The 20,121-nt window shown below is 38.3% G+C and overlaps 1 non-coding gene and 1 pseudogene across 1 annotated transcript; both read right to left on the bottom strand.

Annotated features, from left to right (window-relative positions):
• Positions 1 to 698: 698 nt before the first annotated feature.
• Positions 699 to 6,254, bottom strand: LOC124971451 (high mobility group protein B1-like; annotated as a pseudogene).
• Positions 6,255 to 11,733: 5,479 nt separating this feature from the next.
• Positions 11,734 to 11,840, bottom strand: LOC124972795 (U6 spliceosomal RNA). The gene has a single exon (XR_007106569.1). It is a non-coding gene; the product is annotated as a U6 spliceosomal RNA (small nuclear RNA).
• Positions 11,841 to 20,121: the final 8,281 nt, after the last annotated feature.

Genomic DNA, 20,121 nt, shown 5'->3' on the forward strand with positions numbered 1-20,121 from the left:
TGGATTAACTGGATAGTAACTGTAGATAGGCAGGGTGTGACTGAGGAGATGGGTCTTTGGGGGCATGCCCTTGGGGTATATATTTTGTTCCTGGTGAGTAAAGCTGTGTCACTGCTTCCTGATTGTCAAGTCCTGGGCTGCTGTCCTCCACCACGTGTGTCTGCCATGATGTTCTTCCTCACTCAGTCCCTGAGGAGTGGAGTCAGCCATCTATGGACTGAGACCTCTGAAACTGTGACCTGCAAATAAACTTTTCCTCCTCTAAGATTGTGCTTGTCAGGTCTTTTGGTCACAGCAGCAAAATAAAGTTGACTAAAACAAATACTAAGAAGACTGAGCATCTATTTAAAAGCTATAGGTAGAGTGTAGGGCTAATATGGAATAATCTTAATGATGCATAGTGAAGTGTAAAAAACAAGGAACTTTATTATTATAAAAATAATGTGCTGCTATTTGTGTGTGTGTGTGTTTTTTATCCTTTGTGAATACACAATAATTGCTAAAAGTAAAATTAAATTTGGATAGAAGAATTTGAGTTCTGGGATCAGGGAGCTTTTCATTATAAATTTAAAAACCTTCACTGTTTCGCAAATATTTTATCACATGTGTGAATAGTCATTTAATTAACACAAAGACACCATTCTAAAATATCAAAGAGGGCATTGGCAGACTTGAAAAGTCGGTTTGTAGATTCTGGGTTAAGAACTCTCATCTTGGGACAGAACCTGGCTAAACATTGAATGTTCCATTTCTTCTGTCTGGTAACTCCTCAAGATCAAAGGCTCTGTAAAGACACTGGTGGCAAAGGCTATAACCTAGAAAGGCACCCTTAACAATCATGGACCTGATTACAAATGAGGGCCATGGGAGTGATAGAATACTAAGATAACTTTAATTAACCAACTCCAGGTTTGTTCTCTTTTTAAATTTTTTTGGGGGGTACTGGGGATTGTACCCAGGGTCACTTAACCAATGAGCTACATCCCCAGTCCGATTTTTTTTTAATTATTTTTTTTAAATTTTGAGACTGGGTCCTGCTAAGTTGCTTAGGGCCTTGCTAAAGTTGCTGAGACTGGCTTTGAACTTGCAATCTTCCTGCCTCAGGCAGCCAAGCTACTGGGATTACAGGCGTGTGCCAGCGTGCCTGGCTCTTCTCTTTTTTTAACTTAAATTTTTTCCAGGTTTGTTGAGGTATGATTGTCAAAAATTTTACATATTTATGGTATAAAGCATGATGTTTATAATACATAATCTATGTTTACATTATGAAATGATCAATGTAGTTATGCTAATGAACATATCTATCACTTCACATGGTTACCTTTTTTTCTGTAGTAAGAACATAAGATCTATGCCCTTTGCAAAACTCAATTATATAATACAGTATTATTAACTGTAGTCCCTGCTGTACATTAAGTCTCCAGTACTTTTTCTTCTTATTACTGAGGTTTTTACTTTTAACCAATATTTCTCCTTTTCTGCCATTTCTCATCCCCTGATAACCATATTCCACTCTGTTATTATGGGTTCAACTTTTTTAGATTCCCCTTATAAGTGAGAGCATAGCAATATTTTTCTGTGTCTGGCTTGGTTCACTTAGTATAATGTTTTCAAGTTTCGTCCATGTTGTCCTAAATGGCAGAATTTTTTTTAAAGGCTGAATATTGACATTCTGTGTGCGTGTGTGTCAGATTTTCTTTATTCATTCATCTGTCAATAGATACAGGTTGTTCAAATTATTTGGCTATTGTGCATAATGCTACAATGAATGTGGAAGTGCAGATATCTCTTCAAGATAGCAATTTTATTTCCTTTGATTACGTACCCAGAAGAGAGATTTCTGGAGCAGATGATAGTTCTATTTTTTAAATTTTTATTTATTTATTCATTTATTTTTGGTACCAGAGATTGAACTCAGGGGTACTCAACCACTGAGCCACATCCCCAGTTCTTATTATTTTTTTTTTATTTTGAGACAGGGTCTCACGAGGTTGCTAGTAGCCTCACTAAATTTCTGAGGTGGCTTTGAACTCATAATCCTCCTTCCCCAGCCTCCTGAGAGGCTGGGATTACAGGCATGCACTACCATACCCAACCTATTTTTTTATTTTTGAGGATCTTTCATGATATATTCCATAAGAGCTGTACCAATTTACATTCCCATCAACAGTCAGCTTTGTGTCACTGTGAGCCAAAATACCTGACAAGAACAAGTTAGAGGAAGGAAAGTTTATTTTGGCTTATGGTTCCAGAAGTTGAGTCTATCCTTGGTCAAATCCATTGTTTTAAACTCAAGGTGAGGCATAACATCATGGCAAAAGGACGTGGTGGAGGATTGCTGCACCATTTATGGCAGCCAGGAAGCAGAAAAACGGAGAAAGGAGAATGGGGAAGGAGCCACAGGGAAGATGAACCCTTTTAGAGCAAGTCCTCATTGACCTACTTCCTCCAGTCATGCCCCACCTGCCTATGGTTACCATCCAGTTAGTCCATTTAAACTCGGGTAGACTATAGATTAGGCTATAGCTTTCAAAATTCAATCATTTCAACTTTGAATATTCCTGCATTAACACAGGAACTTTGTGGGGACAAAACATATCTGAACCATGGGTTCATGGGTTCACTTTTCACATCCTTGCCAACACTTATCTTTTGATTTTCTGATAATAGTCATGTTACAGGTGTAAGGTAATACCTTAATGCAATCTGCTTCAAAATTCCAATGGCAGTTTTTCACAGAAATAGAAAAAAAATAATCTTAAAATTTTTATGGAGCTACAAAATGCCCCAAACAACTAAAGCAAAAGAAAGAAGAACAAAGCTGGAGGCATTACACTTCCTGATTTCAAACTACATCACAAAGCTGTAGTAATCAAAACAGCATGGTACTGGCATAAAAGACACATAGACCAACTAAACAGACTAAACCCATACATATATGTTGTTTGACTTATTTCCAACAAAGGCATCAAGAATGGGGAAAGACACACAATGGGGAAAGGATGGTCTCTTTAATAAGTGATAGTAGGAAAACTGGATATCCTTGTGCAAATAAATAAAGTTGGGTCCTTCTCTTTTACCACTCACAAAAATAAAATAAAAAATGGATTAGAGACTTGGTTGTAAGATCTGAATTTTAATATTCCTAGAAGAAAACATAGGGGAAATGATCCTTGCATTGGTCTGGGAAATGACTTTTTTGATTTTACACTAAAAGCACAGGCAACAAAAGAAAAAATAAACAAGTGGGACTACATCCAGCTAAAAAGCTTCTTTAGAGCAAAGGAATAGAGTCAAAATGAAAAGCTAACCAACAGAATCAGAGAACAGATTGTAAACTGTATATCCGAAGGATTTTGTATCTGATAGTCCAAAATATATAAGGAACTCGTGCATCTCAGTAGCAATAAACAAACAAAAAAAACTGATTTAAAAAATGGACAAAGGATCCACATAGGCATTTTCCCAAAGATGACACATGAATGGTCAGTGGGTATATGAAAAACTGCTCAACATTGTTAATCATTAAGGAAATGGAAATCAAAACCACAGTGAAATTTTTTTATTTCTTAATTATTATGGATTCACAAGAATTTGGAAAACTGGCATAGAGGCCTCATGTCTCCTTAACCCAGTGTTTTAGTCAGCTTTTTTACTACTGTGACTGAAGGACCCAACCAGAACAACTATAAAGGAGGAGAGGTTTATTTGGGGGCTCACAGTTTCAGAGGTCTCAGGTCATAGGCTGCCGGCTCCATTCCTCCGGGGCTTCAAGAGAGGTTGAATATCATGGAGGAAGAGTGTGGCAAAGGGAAGCAGCTCACATGATGATCAGAAAGCAGAGAGAGACTCCTCTCCAGATACAAAAAACATACCCCAAAGCCACGCCCCAAATGAGCCACTTCTTCCAGTCACACCCACCTGCCTCCAGTTAACACTCAGTTAATCCCATCAGGGAGGAATCCACTGATTACATTAAGGCTATGATCCAAAAATTTCTCCTCTGAATCTTCTTGCAGTGTCACACACGTGAGCTTTTGGCGGACACCATATCTAAACCATAATACCCAGTTTTCCTAATGGCTATATCTTACATAATTAAAGTGCTTACTAAAACCAGGAAAATAATTGGCTCAATATGATTATCTGCTAATGCTCTTACTAAGATTTTTACCAATTTTTGCACACATTCATGTTTGGATGTCTTTCTGTATGACTTGTGTTATGGTTTAGATGTGGTATCCCACATTGGCAAAAAAGTTGACTAAAACAACTTGATTACATTTTATAGGTGGCTATAACTCCCATCAGAATCAAGACACAGAAATGTTCTGTCACTACAAAGACCCCTGTATAATTACATCACCACAAACATTTTTGTGATACTGGAGATTGAACCCCAGGGTACTGTACCATGGTGTTACACCCACAGTCTTTTTGGTTTTATTCTGAATTAGGATATCACTAAGTTTCTCAGGCTGGCCTCAAACTTGTGACCCTCCTGCCTCAGCCTTCCAAATAGCTGGGATTACAGGTACATGTCACCACACCCGGGGCTTCTTTGTTTTAAGATGCTCTCTATCTCTTTAAATTTGCCATGTTGAAAATGTTTGATGAATGAATCTCAGAATATACTATCTTTGAGGATTAGGTTTCTATCACTCAGAATAATTCTCTGGGAATCTATCCAAGTTGTTGCCTGCATTAATTATTTGATCCTTTTTATTGCTCTTTAATTTATGGATTTAAAATTTGTTCAACTCTTTGCCTACTGCAGGATATTGTGCTATTTTCCTTTTTTTTTTTTTGCTTTTACACATAAATATGCTATGAATCTTCATATAAAGGTTTTGTCTGAACATAAATAAGTTTACATTCCTCTAGGATAAATTTATGTAGAAACGGGCTGGGGAGATAGCTCAGTCGGTAGAGTGCTTGCTTTGCATGCACAAAGCCCTGGGTTCGATCCCCAGTGCCTCAAAAAAGAAAAAATTATGTAGAAGCATAATTGCTGGGTCACATGGTAAGAAATCAACAAACTAAATTAGCAAAGAAAAAAGTTATCAAATTATTTTCCAGATTAGCTCTAACATTTTCATTCCCAATAGAAATATATGAGACTTTTAGATTTCTAGTTGTTACATATTCTGGTTATCACTTAGTATTATCAGTATTTTTCATGTTAGCCATTTTAATAAGTGTGCAGTGATAGCTCATTGTGTTTCTTTTAAATTGTATTTACTTAGAAGCATTCAGAATGTCAACAAAACAGCTGCAACTTTTCTTTGCAAGTACAGAGTGGTATTCAGTTAACAGAACAATAATTATTTCATATACGCTGTATAAGAGACAACTGGAGATGAAAAACTACTGTCCCCACATATGACTAATTTGTGTTGTGCACCAAGAACCTGCTTTAAATTTCCATGCTAATTTACAACCCCCATACTGTACCAGGCAAGGTTAGTGGCTACTGAAAATACCACAGGACAGGACTATATAAAAACACATTTGGTATGTGTTAACTATACAAAAAAAGACACAGTACAATTTAAAAGAAATCTTACACAGCCTTGCATTTTGAGTTGTGTACAGGGGGATTAAATGCTTTACAAACAAGAAAAAAATTGCACTAAAATCAACTAATTCATCATTATCATCTTCATCCACTTCCTCTTCCTCCTCTTCCTTCTTTTTCTTGCTTCTTTCAGCCTTGACAACTCCCTTTTTTGCTGTAGCAGGTTTGTCTTCAGCTCGGTAGGCAGCAATGTCTTTTTCGTATTTTTCCTTCAGCTTAGCAGCTTTCTTTTCCTAAGGCTGCTTGTCATCTTCAGCAGTGTGATTCCACATCTCTCCCAGTTTCTTTGCAACATCACAATTGGATAGGCCAGGATGTTCTCCTTTTATTTGGGGGAGATACTCAGAACAGAACAAGAAGACCAACGAAGGCCTCTTGGGTGCACTGGGATCCTTGAATTTCTTTTTTGTTCCCCTTTAGGTGGGATATAGGTTTTCATTTCTCTTTAGTAACAGGCCTTGTCTGCCTTTGCCGTGTCTTCAAATTTTCGTTTCTCTTTAGCAGACATCATCTTCCACCTCTCTGAGCACTTCTTAGAAGACTCTGAGAAGGTGACTGAAGCATCTGAGTGCTGCTTCTTGTGCTCCTCCTGGCAAGTTTGCACAAAGAACACATGTGATGACATTTTGCCTCTCGGCTTCTTAGGATCTCCTTTGCCATGTTTTTTTATTTTCATTCTTTGGGGGTGGGTATTTCCATCTCCATTTTGCATATGAGGAAAAATTTGGGCTCAGAAAGGGAAGGTTGCTAACCAAGGTGATGCAAGTGCATTTTATGATCCCTCTCCTCTACCGCACTGTCTCCCAGTGTGAGAATGACAGAATGGCCTCCTCTAACTGCATGTGCTCAGATACTTGTGATTCCCTAGCACCCAGCAACCTTTTTCATGCTTGTATGCTTTTCCTCATGCAGTTTCTTTGCTTGGATAATCTTCACAGCCCTTTGTTGCTTTGAAACTCCTGGTCATCTTTCCAGATCTTTTCATTCTTGTCATTTAAGGATCCAGCCTGGTACAGGGTAGGCACTCAGATAGTATTTGTGGAACTGAAATGAACAGTGGTGTTCATGGGTAGTCCAAAATATTCAGATTCATGCAAGGAAGATATTTCTTAGTATAGATCATTTTGTTATTTATTGGAGGGGGGAGGATGGCCACTCAATCTGGGACATAAACCTCAGTTTTGTTATCATAAGTCATGAGACTTTAACCTCTTATTACTCCCTGTCTTCGATCATTTTCTGTTGCTATAATACAACAGCTGAGACTGGGTAAAAAGGAAAAGTATATTTGGTTCATGGATTTGAAAACTGGGAAGTCCAAGAGCATGGTATTGACACCTGATTGGCTTCTGGTAAGGGCCTCGTGCTGCTTCAACTCATGGTAGAAAGTGGAAAAGCAAGAAAGTGCATGTGGAAGAGACAATATATGAGGAGTGCAAAACAACTAGCTGTCAGAACAAACTCACTCCCATGAGAAAGGCGCTAATCCTTCTTAATCTAGTCACCTCTTAAAGGGCCTACCACCTCTTAGCAAATTATCAAATTGTTACCAAATGACTTGTTGTAGAACTATATTCAAACCACAGCTACCCCTCAAATACATTTTGAGTATACCCATACCTCCTTATACTCTTGATGATGGCTCCCATTAACCCGTGACAGGATATTTAAGCCAAAATATCCACTTATTACTGAGTTGTGATGAGCCTTTTCTAGTTATTGCAATGTTTACCATCCTATAATCCCAACACACTAGAAAAAAAACTACTTGGTGAAGGTGGAGTCAAAATAAGAGAGAAGGAGGCATTTGAAGACATTCTGTCACCAAGCCCAGGACACTGATAGCAACTGGCATCCCCTGTATCTACAGTCTTTACCCTGGGACATCACTGATAACCCCCAATCTAATTTTGCCTCTGGGAACTCTCATTTTTCTATGTTGCCCACTCATCTTCCTTAGATGAGTTACAATTATTGGCTAACCTATAATCTAGTCTTTTCTCCCAGCGGTTCACAGAAATAGTCTCCCTCCTCCTATTCTACATGACCAACAGCCTCCACACTATTTCTTATCAAGGAATTGACTAGATTTCCTATGTTGCTGAAAACCCACTTAATAATAATAATCATAGTAATAGTAATAATAGCTAATGTCTATTAAGTACTTAGTACTGTGTAAAGCACTTTAGATATATTATATCACTTATTTTTAACAAATGACACTACTATTAACCCCATTTTACAGACAAGGAAATTGAGGTAAAGTATATTTCAGCTGCTTGCCTAAGAAAAGTATGAAATTTCCTCTCTTACTAAGTGGCAAACTAAGCACAGTGACCCATGCATGTAATTCCAGCTACTTGGGAGGCTGAAACAAGAAGATCACAAGTTCAAGGTCAGCCTTGGCAAGTTAACAAGACCCTGTCTCAAAATAAAAAATAAAAAGGGTTGGGAGAGTTAAAGCACCCAGGGTCAATCCAAACACAAAAACGTGGTAAAGTCGGGACTTGATCACAAGTCAAAGTAAATTAGCAAAATTTACCAATCAGTAAATTAAAGAAACTGAATCCTAGAGGCAATATTGATCTAAGTAGTAAAATGTTTATGTGTTCATATTTTAGATACATTGTTATCACACTGCTTGGCACAGTTCATGTGCATGAAATTCTGCACCAATAAATTTATCCCACACTGATCCCAGGAAACAGGGTGGAAGGAAACAGATCTACTCTACAAGATAACATTTACTAAAATCTAACTGAACTTCATTAAGTAGTCTATGACAAAGATTATAAATGATATAAGAATAATATTAGCCATTTATTTAATGAAATGATTTTCCTATAGGAAATTTTTGTCATTTTTAAGAATTTTTATTTTTATTTTTTTAGTTGTATATGGACACAATACCTTTATTTATTTTTATGTGGATCAAAGTCAGTGCCTCATGCATACTAGGTGAGCACTCCCACTGAGCCACAACTCCACCCCAATTTTTGTCATTTTTAAAAGGTAAAATATTCTATCTTCATATGGTCCACAGAATTAAAGCATAGCAAATAGGAAAGAAAAGGAGAAGAGTACAATTGAGTATCGAGTATTAAGGTACAGTATCTTGCCAGAAGTAATGAAGGTAGAGAACACACTAAATATATGCCACGTTTCAGAGATTTGATTTGGTAACTGCCTATATTTTTTACTTATATAGGCGAAATAGATTCTTCAGTTACCAGTTGCATTAAATGCATCAAATAAATCTCCTAAAATTGATACAATGAAGTGTTACCTTAAGTTCTCTGGGCTGCAACTGTGCATAATTTTAAAATAGCTTTCACAATGTATTGATTTATTTAAACATGACAGGGACTGGGGTTGTAACTCAGTGGTAGAGCACTTGCCTAGCATGGTACTGCTTAAAAAAAGAAAGGAAACATGATATGAGGAAGAGGTTAAATACTTTTCAGATTTTAGAAGGTATCAGGGGAGTGATATTTAGAGCTCTCACAAGATCCCTGCTTAATCAGAGTATATTTAGTGATGTGCTTTGTGGATGTGATTAGTCAATACTACCTATTTACTTTGGATACTGATGGATCTTTCTATACCAGAAAGACCATGATTTTTTTGTGTGGTGCTAGGGTTCAAACCCTGGGCCCCACGTGTGCTAAGTACATGCTCTACCATTGAGCTACACCCCAAGCTCCAAAGTCCATGATTTTAATGATCTTTCTGGGATATAGGTGAAGTAGGAATTCGAGGTTTTCATTTTGTTCCAGAATGATCCAGTGATTACAACAACACTTGGCCTGTAGTCGATGCTTGAATGAATGGATGAGAAAACAGATCTGATATGAGACTCTGATTTGTATTGAACAAAATCTCAAGAGATTGTCTTAACAGAGCAAGATGCCATATTGGGAAACACACCTTCCATGACAATGGAACATGGATTGACTGTGCAGTACATTCTCAAAAAGAAAGATTGCTCAGGAAATCTCAAATGTGATTTCCATTCCACGATAACAAAAAAGGAAGTCAGGTGACATCATCTATGATTATAATCTATGATTATAAGTGTATCCATCTCTACTCCAAGGTGTTTCTTTCCAGGATTTATACATATTATCTTATTTGGGAAAGGTAAGTCCCCAACCAGATCAGGATGTACGCATCCATTCTTAGCATTTGCCTGATCTTTCCATAGATTCTCATTTAATCATTATGAAATAAGTTTATGACTGACATAGTCCTAGCTTTATTGCCTTGGAAACTGATATCTTCCTATGGATATTTTAGGATATTTCATGCTCAGAAGCTAGAAGATATCTTAGTCCCATCCCTAGCTCACCATTTAAAATCGTTGAAGGGGTACCTGTGGCAGAGTGTGCTGGTTGCTTTCCCGTATCTGTTCCCTCCCTCTCCCCTCTCATACTAATATAGCATACAGGATTTAACTGACACATGACTGCCCAGAATTAAGACATTTGCCAGCCTCCTTCATAGCTAGGTATGACTGTGTGATACATATAGAAGGAAAGGTAAGTTTTTGTCCATGGGAGGTAAAGGGATGTGCCATAGCTATTGGTGAATTGTGTCCTTTAAAGGAAAGGGATAAGCTCCTCACCCCATCCTCTTTCACCCTTCTCATTGACTGGAATGTAGATAAGTGGTGAGCCAATCTAACCATGAAGATGAGACCGCATTGGTGGGTAGATGGAGCTATAAGACAAAAGCAATCTGAGCCAAGTGCAGTGGTGTAGGCCTGTAATCCCAGCAACTCAGGAGGCCGAGGAAGAAGGATCACAATCCAAGGCCAACATGCACAACTTAACAAGACTCTGTCTCAAAAAATAAATAAATAAAAAGGGCTGGAGACGTAGCTCAATGGAAGTCCCTGGGTTCAATCCCCAGTGCCACACACACAAAGAAGAAACAGAACAGCCTAGATCCCTGACAACTTTGAAGAGTAGAGCTACCATAGTAGTTCAGACTCTGATCTGTGAGGAAAATGAACTCCTACCTTATGCCAACATGATTTGGGATATTTCTACTGCAGAAGCTACAATAATATTCTGTATAATACTATACACAAAAGGCTTATTTTTACAGATAACTATTCTCGTGTATGTTACTTATGAAGTGTAACTTTAAGTTTGACTGGAAGATTAAGTCAACAGATATGTGTTGAGCATCCACCTGGGCATCAGGCTGGGAGAACATGTTGTTTTCTCTGTGCACTATTGACATCTGCTGAACAGACTTGGTGCAGAGATTAGAGGTAGGTGATTAAAGAGAATGTACATGATATTGCCTGGAGCAACAATAGGTACATAACAAGAATTTAATAAGGTTTTTATGATGAAACTAACATTGACTTTTGCTGCTTTTGGTTCTCAAATATAAGCTAGTACCCATTTAATTATTATACTAACATTTCTTATTATTAGTTTATCTCCAAATTGTGTATAAATGTCAGTTAGTGGGGGAGAATAACTACGTATAAAAGAAGCTTTGGTTAAAAGGCAATTGTGTGAGTTATCTGAACTAGTCAGAGCTGTGGTAGAATAAATAGGCATCCCAGCTAATTCTGGGTATGATATCAACAAGTACTCTCCTATTCTTTCTTCATGCCATCTATTACTTGAGTATGTTTAATAATACAGTTGTCCCTCAGTATCTATGGGGGGATTGGTTTCAGGCCCCTCCACAGATACCAAAATTTGCAGGTGCTCAAGTCCCATGTATAAAATACTGTAGGGAAACCAATATAGGATGGAAATTAGGGGGTAAGGGAAGTAGGGGGTAATAAAATAGACCAAATGATGCTAAGTACATTCCAATTTTAGTATATGTGCTGCTGAAGTGAGCATTCGTGTAATATATCACAATGAATCCCACTATTATGTATAATTATAATTCGCCAATAAAATATTTTGAAAATATTGTAGTATCTGCATATACCTAGGCATAACCTCCTGAATACTTTAAATCATATCTACTTATAATACCTAATACAATGTAAATGCTATGCAAATAGTTGTTAGACTATATTGTTTAGGGGATGATGACAGGAATGAAGGCTACATGTTCAATACAGATGCAATTTTCAATTGACAGGTAAAATTGCACATATTTATTGGGTGCCATGTAGTTTTTAAAATATGGAACACTTCACGAATTTGCATGTCATCCTTGCACAGGGGCCATGCTAATCTTGTCTGTATCATTCCAACTTTAGTATATGTGCTGCTGAAGTGAGCATCCATGTAATGTTCAAATTAGCACAAGAATATCTGTTCCTCCGTGGAATGAGACAGACATCATTACCCTATGTACATGTATGATTACACAAATGGTATGAATCTACATTGTGCACAAATGTAGAAACATAATGATGTACCCCATTTGTGTACAATGAATAAAAATACAGTCTATAAAAATAAAAAATAAAAAATAAATTTTAAAAAGAATATCTATTCCTCAAACACTTGTCATTTATTTGCAGTGAAACTATTCAAAGTTTTTTCTTCTAGGCGTTTTGAAATATATAGTGCATTAGCATTATCTTTAGTCACCCTACTACATGATAGAACATCAGAAGTCATCTGTCCTAACTGTAACTTGGTACCTGTTGATCATCCTTTCCCCATTCCTCACTCCCCTTTTACTCCAGCCTCTGGTAACCCTCATTCTATTCTCAACATCTATGAGACCAATGTTTTAGATCCCATATATCAGTAAGATTGTGTGTCACTTGTTTTTCTATGCCTGGTTTATTTTACCTAACACAATGGCCTCCAGTTCCATCCATATTGTTGCAAATGACAGGATTTCATCCCTTTTATGTCTGAATAATACTCCACATTGTATGTGTAACACTTTTTCTTTATCCATTCATCAGTTGATGGACATGTGGTGTTTTAGTCAACTTTTTCACTGCTGTGTCTAAATGATGTGATCGGCACAATTATAGAGGAGGAAAGGTTTATTTGAGGGCTCACAGTTTCAGAGGTCTTAGTTCATAGAAGACCAGCTCCATTCCTCAGGGTTCAAGGTGAGGCAGAACATCATGGCAGAGTGTGGCAGAGGGAAACAGCTCACATCATGGTGATCAAGAAGTAGAGAGAGAGAGAGAGAGAAAGAGAGAGAGAGAGAGAGAGAGAGGAGTCTCCACTCTCTAGAAACAAAATATATACAGCAAAGTCATGCTGCAATTCCAATGTCCTCCAGCCACACCCCACCACTTCATTTACCACTCAGTTAATCCCTACCAGGGGATTAAATCACTGAGTGGGTTAAGAATTTTACAACCAATGGTTTCTACTCTGAACCTTCTTGCATTGTCTCACACGTGAGCTTTTAGGGGACACCTCATATATAAACCATAATACATGGGTTATTTCCTTTTCTCAATTATTGTGAATAGTACTGCAATAAATATGAAAGTGCAAATGTCTTTTTGACAGATGCAAATTTTTTCAAATACTTTTAATCCTCAGTTGGTTGAATCTACAGATGCAGAACCCAAGGATAAGGGCTAGATATGTGACTCAGCAGTAGTATACTTGCCTGGTCTGTGTGAAGCCCTGGGTTCAATCATAGCACTTCATAGAGGGAAAACAAAAGAAGAGACACAGAACCCAAGTATATGGAATACCTAGCATAGGTAGCAGAGGGCTCTAAATCAAGGAGAGGAAGATGATCCAGTGAGATGTTTAGAGAAAATTAAAATTTTTTTTAATATTTAGTTTTTAAGATAAAAATACAAACTGTAATTTATTAATATTTAATATAAAGGTTGACAGTGGCACTTTTACTCAGCCCTTACGTAGCATGGCCACCTGTCACATACTATAGTTGAGATATCTTCAGAGTGGGACATCCAACAGAGGGGGGATTGATAGTACCATATTCTCTCTGATGTATGACAAATTCTTTGTGTCCATGTGAGCTCAGTTAGGTGGAAATACGAATGTATATATCTTATTTTTAATAAACTAATACTCACAAAAATGGAAAAATCATTTAGAAACACACCTACAAAGAAACAATAAAGATAAAATAATGTAAACATAGAAAGCAAAGAAAACAAACAGCACCTCCAAAGAAACACAGCAGAGATAGCACTTCTATTTCTAGTAAGATAATATTATTTGTCATGCTACAACTTAAGGGCATTTATAAACTAATGAAGTCTGATAAAACATGGGCTCCCACATTCTGGATTTTAAAGATGTTTTGAAATCTGGATGTATACTCATGATCTTTAGAAGTAAACCCTGTTCTAAATTCTTGCATTTTGTAACTTGAGATATCAACTACAGATCCTATGAAGCTATTATGATGTTTAAGAGTTTTAGAAAATCATTCATTTTACTTTCATTGTAAAGTTTTATTTATCATGTAAAGAATATATTTGGTAGAGTGGTAGGTGTGCTCACTTTGTTTCTCATTTGTTTTTAACTGATTGTGTTTGGAGATCATTGGTACTTAGAGCAGAACATGGGTATTGACTTCACAAGGATCTGAATTCAAAATCTAACCTGAATTTTTCATGCATACTGTGAGCTAAGCCAAGATCGTCTTCTGAATGAACTTTTACAATATCGTCCTATTTGTCCTTCTTGGCTTCCCTCTTATTTTTTTACACCAAGGCCTTGATGTTACGAGGGGCTAATGCTCACAGAATACAACACGTGCTGCTCCTGGAGCCCCACAGTCAGAATTGACTTTCTAAAATCAACCTGCTCAAGTCACTTTTTTGCTTAAAATTATTCAAAGAACTTCTATTGCTTGAACCAGAGAACCTAAAAATAAGGTCCAAGGGTCCCTGAGGAGGCCTTGAGGACTCACACCAGCTAGAAAAAAATAAGGACGTATGTATATTAAGTGGCTCCAAAATTTTGAATTGGTCAGGCAATCAGAGTAACATTGCCTCCAAAAGCAATGGTCTGTTGAGCTCCTCTGGGTGAATCACTGTTGCTGCTCTAGATGACAAGTATAACTTCAGCATCGGTGCCAGAACCAGTGCATCACTACAAGGACCTTTATCAACACTGCCTGTGAAAGTTGCCTCTCTCCCCTATACTCTCCAGAATGGATTCCAAGCAATGCTTCCTTCATGTCATTTTCTTTCAAATTGAACTACTTTCCAAATTATAATTGAGTTTATCTGTTAGGGAGACTCTAAGGTATATACTTGTAGCCTACTAGTAAGGGAAGTTGTGAATGTAGATTTCTGTTTTATCCTTTGAGAAAACGTGGACTCTAAAGTAGAGGTGTGACTAGACAAAGGGAGAGGGATCAATGGTATCACAAAATGTTAAATTTTTCCAGATGTGATGGCACATCCCTGTAATCCCAGGAACTCAAGGAGGCTGAAGCAGGAGGATCATGAGTTCAAGGTCAGTCTCACAACGTAGTAAGATCTTGTCTCAAAATAAAAAATCAAAAGAGTTGGAGATGTAGCTCGGTGATAAAGTACCCCCCCACCATGACTCTGGCACAATCTCAAATACTACAGGAAAAAAATGTTAGATTTCCACTCCAGGGACCATATAATCTACTCCCTACTGTTTTATATAGGAAAGACTTTCCTAATATCACACAGCTGTTGGTGACACAGCTGATTCTAGAAACCATGTGTGCTTTCAACACTCTTTCTACCAATAGGCATTGTTTTCCATCCCTCAACTATGTTATGTGGAACATCCAGATAGGACGCACTCAGTTGGAAAATAAATCAATAAAAAGCTGCTGTTTCTTCTGTTATCCATTCTACATATATTTATTGAGCATCTAATGCATTCTAGGCACTGATAAACAATGTTCAGTTTAGTGGGGAAAATAAATAAGTAAACAAACAATTTCAATACAATGTCAGAAGTGCTGTAGTAGAGAAGCATAGTTAGCTATTTTTCCTTCAGAAAAATTAAACTAAATTCCTCATTCCTGGGATTTAAAATGCATTTTTAATCCAAGGTGCTCAAGAGATCTAGAAAGCTCACAGATATTTTTCAGACTTAGGTCCATCAAGGTTCTGTGGGTTGCCCAAGGTTGTTACTTCTTTAGGCACACCTCACTGGAAACCATTCTTTATTGTATGATCGACCTCTGGAGGTCCTGTTTCTTCATCTGTGAAATGACTTATTTGCTCTGAGGATTAAACAATATAATGTCTTCATCAAGGTGCCTCTGGTTGTTAGTAAAGGATACCTACCTGAGCTAGTTTAGTCAGAAGGAAGGCTATTATGTGGTATGTGGAGTTTCATGGAACACAGAGTCAGTAAGAAAAGTGATGTTTCAGGAGGGACTAAACCCATGATCTGGAAAGTCATCAGGAATCAAGGAATTTCTGGGTTCTTTTCCAATTACTCTCTTGGTTTATGTGGTCTTTCATGTCTCAACATTCACTCACCTTCTCTTTATAACCCCAATTTCTCTCCATTTCCACAAACTTGACAAAATATAGTTTCCCAACAGCTATTAGATTTACAAATCCTGGGTTTTAGTGACTGAGATAGATTGACTAGCATCTCTGAATTCCAATTCCAGATTCACAGTGAGGGAGATGTGGAAGGGCTTAAGCAGCCAGGGCAAGATGGTGAGTGAGGAAGTCAGGGGAAGGTCTAGACCAAAGCAGTATGAAGAGGGTCTTCAAATGAGGTCAACTTCCCGGTTGACACAAATGCTCATCGACACAAGTGGGAGACCCACTCAGACAGACACTTTCGTACTCATGCTCCTAAGCAGGGGATCCAGTAGAAAAATTAAAATAGATTCATGGATGGTAGAGTGGGGGTCACCAATGAATAATAGTTAGGGAAGTGTAGACAGGGGAGGAGAGAAGGAAATGAGGAAATTCTGGGAACCATAAAAACAACAATCCCAAACTTCCCCACTGGACTCCTGGCTCCAGGGCCCCTTCTCTTCATTGAAGTCTGTCACTGTCACTTTTGCAATAGACCTGCTGCTTGATTGCTAGCTCTGTGTCCTGTTCTTCAATTAAGTTTTCTTTTCTTCTTTGCTGAATGAAGATAATGAACCCAGCACTCCTAGACAGTAACATAGAAATGGAATCTGGCTGCCCTTGCTTGGATCAGGGTTTCTCTGTAGTTCCATCAGTTTGGTCCAGATGGCAGGGTTACAACATAGCTTCCAGGATCCTGCACCTATGCTCCAGTTTTTGGAGAAGGAGGATTGACAGCTTGGCAGAACCTCAAAACAGTCAACAATGTAAGAGAGGGCATTGGAAAATATAAATAGTGAATGATATCAATAATTGTCATCTATTGTTTTTCTCTCTTTCTGTATAGTAATAGATTCTATTCCTTTGTCCCTAAGGGTGGTAGGCACGTGAATCAAGTTGGGTTGATTCCTTAGCCAAGCTCACTATGCTCAATTCTGTGGTTTACCATCTTCTTTGTATCCTCTTCCCCTCCATAATCTGCCATCCAACTCTTCCAATTTCTCTAGGTTTTGCCTGGGCTTCAGTGTGTCATGCACAGTTACAGATTTCCTGTTCTTTCCTGACTCCAAGTCTCATATCCATAATGGAAAATACAGGAATATCTTCTATGAAGCATCTGGGTCACGAGATGGAGATGTAAAACTTTCCCAGAAGTCCCCTGTCTGACATCCCTTAATACTTCAGTGGCCAAAACTGGGAGAAATAACTGGCAAAGGAGAGGAGCATGAATCTTCTCCCAGTGCTGGCCTAAATTACCTGACATCAAGATATTTCTTAGCCAGGTGTGGTGGTGCATACCTATAATCCCAGCAACTCAGGAGGCTGAGACAGGAGGATTCGTAAGTTTGAGGCCAGCCTTAGCAACTTAGTGAGACCCTCAGCACTTAGTGAGACCCTATCTCAAAATAAAAGAAAGGACTGAGGCTGTTGATCAGTGGTCAAGTACCCCTAGGCTTAATCCCCAGTACCAAAGGAAAAAGAAAGGGGTGGGGTGAGAGAGTTCTCTGGGACACTTGATCAGTAATGGGGGTTCTGTTATTAAAAAGTTAGGATAATGCTTTCTCAAATTGCCTGTTGCAAACCGTGAGCTCCAGGAGGACACAGGCTTCTTGTGTGTTAGTCAATTTCATTTTGACTTGCTTCAACTTGCAGGCCTTCTCATCTATTCATTAATTTCCTTCCTCAGTCATTCTATTGCATAGCATTGAACAAATTTATGGTTTATCGCTCACTTCCTGGAGGGGACAGATGCCTTGCTCTCTCTCTCTCTCTCTCTCTCTCTCTCTCTCTCTCTCTCTCCCTTGCCCTCTTTCCTTCCACCACAGGTAGATGCAGGAAAAAGGTCCTCACCAGATGCTAGCACCTTGCTCTTATATTTACAGACTTGATAATTGAGAAATGCATTTCTTTTCTTCATAAATGAACTAGGTTCTGGCATTCTGTTATAGCAGCACAGAGTGGACTAAGGTATTCCCTTCCTCTCCACCTAAGCAAATTCAGCCTATCCTCCACATTTTCACCCATACAAAGCTGCCCAGCTCCAGAGCTCCAGAGGGAGGTGAACAGAGGTAAGTGATGAGTGTCCCTCACACACACTGGTGGTATCCATCCTGGGTCTTGCAAAAGAAGAGGAAAAATCAGTCTTGATGGGAAATGAGACCAAGGTGGGATAGTGGTGGGAAAAAACATCATTTGGAGTTCCTTTCTGAGTACTCTGCAACTTTTTTAAAAAAATATTTATTTATTTATCTTTATGTGGTGCTGAGGATAGAACCCAGTGCTTTGCACCTGCGAGGCAAATGCTCTACCACTGAGCTACAGCCCCAGCCCCATTCTCTGCAACTTTTGATTGACACAAAAAGGAAAGGTATTCAGGTCAATCCAGTCAATGGGCCTGCACCCTCCCAACAAAAGTCTAAACTATCAGGGGCGAAATCCCTGAAAGTGCTTGCTTGCACAGAAATATAGTGCTTCTGGGCCTCAGAGCTGAGGCCATGAGAGTTAAATTTTATGGAAATTTTCTTTTAAAGAGTTTAACAAAGAGAGTGGAAGAGGATGAGATCTATATACTCTTTTATATACACAATATATAAATATATCTGGTTAGTGTTAATCAACATCCTGCATCCTGGGAACTTTGACTAACATCTAGTGTCTTAATTAAGAGTATACATTCCATGAGTTAGTTATTTGAAGAACCCCACATACCCTGGGGCTTCACAAATACTTAAGGTATATACAATTGACACCAGAGCAACAGAGACTGTGAAAGGCATAATGAAAATCAGAAGTGATTTTTCACTGGTGAAATGAGTGATGTTCAAATGATAATGTTCAAAACATGTGGCTTGACTAGAAATATTTTACAGGCACTTCAATCTTTATATGCATAGACAAGAATCTAGCCAGTCCAGTAGCATAGCCAACCTGTGGGATGATTCTTCTCAGTTTAGGCTTTTTAACCAGCCTATGTTAAAAATATGCAAGGTGCTATCAGTGTACCTAAGGGCACAAAGATCTGGGATTTCACTGAACTTATAGAAGAAACTATTTTTATACATGTTTTCTTTCTCAGTGTCACTCAATATCTCTGGTTTGTCAGCAAGCCTTGATGTTTTATCCTCAAAGTATTTTTGTAGAATTCTATCAATTGTCATGATGCCTGTGGTCATTCATTGCTTTGGTGCAAGCCACTGTGAATTACCTTTATCTGAATGGTTGTAGTCACCTGCCAACTGGACTCTATTCTCTCCTTGACTTCTTTAGTCTTTTTATTCATAAAGCTGCCAGAATATTTCTTTTAAGACATGGGTCACACCATGATCACATTACTTCTCTGCTCCAAACTGTCCAATGACTTCCTGTCTCAATAGAAAAGCCAAAGTGCTAACTCCAGCTCCCGAGACCCTAACTGATCCTTCCCCAGCTGACCCGTTGTTAGCCTTACTTTATCCATGACTGCTCTCTTCCCTCATTCACTGGCCTCCTTAGCATTCCTCAAGCATTTTGAGCACCAAACACCATCTCTTCTCAGGCTCTTCATACTTGCTGTTTTCTCTGACTGGAATTTTTGCTCCCACATATTTAAAAGACTAGTTCCCTCACTTCTTTCAGATACTCAACCAGTTGGGCGTAGTGACACACACCTGTAATCCCAGAGACTCAGGAGACTGAGGCAGGAGGATTGCGAGTTCAAAGCCCTAAGTGAGGCCTTAAGCAACTCAGTGATACCCTGAGTGGCTCAGTGGTTAGGTGCCCCTGGGCTCAATCACGGGTACCAAAAACCAAAACAGATCTTAACTGGAGTCAGCTTCTTAGGAAGGCTTTCCCCAGCCACAATATCTAAAAGTTTTATTCCTCCATTCCAAAACTTCTTCCCATACCTTGTTTTTTCTCTCTCAAAACTTGCAATAATCTCACATTCTATATATTTTGTTTCTTTGTTTGTTGCCCGTCACCCAGCACAAGTACAAGGATGTTTGTCTATTTTATTTCCCACCATTATTCTTAATGACTAAAATATTCCTGTCACATAGTAGACATTCACTAATTATTTGTTGAATAGATGAATAAA

This window comes from Sciurus carolinensis, chromosome X, assembly GCF_902686445.1.
Source record: "Sciurus carolinensis chromosome X, mSciCar1.2, whole genome shotgun sequence".
NCBI classification, from domain to species: domain Eukaryota; kingdom Metazoa; phylum Chordata; class Mammalia; order Rodentia; family Sciuridae; genus Sciurus; species Sciurus carolinensis.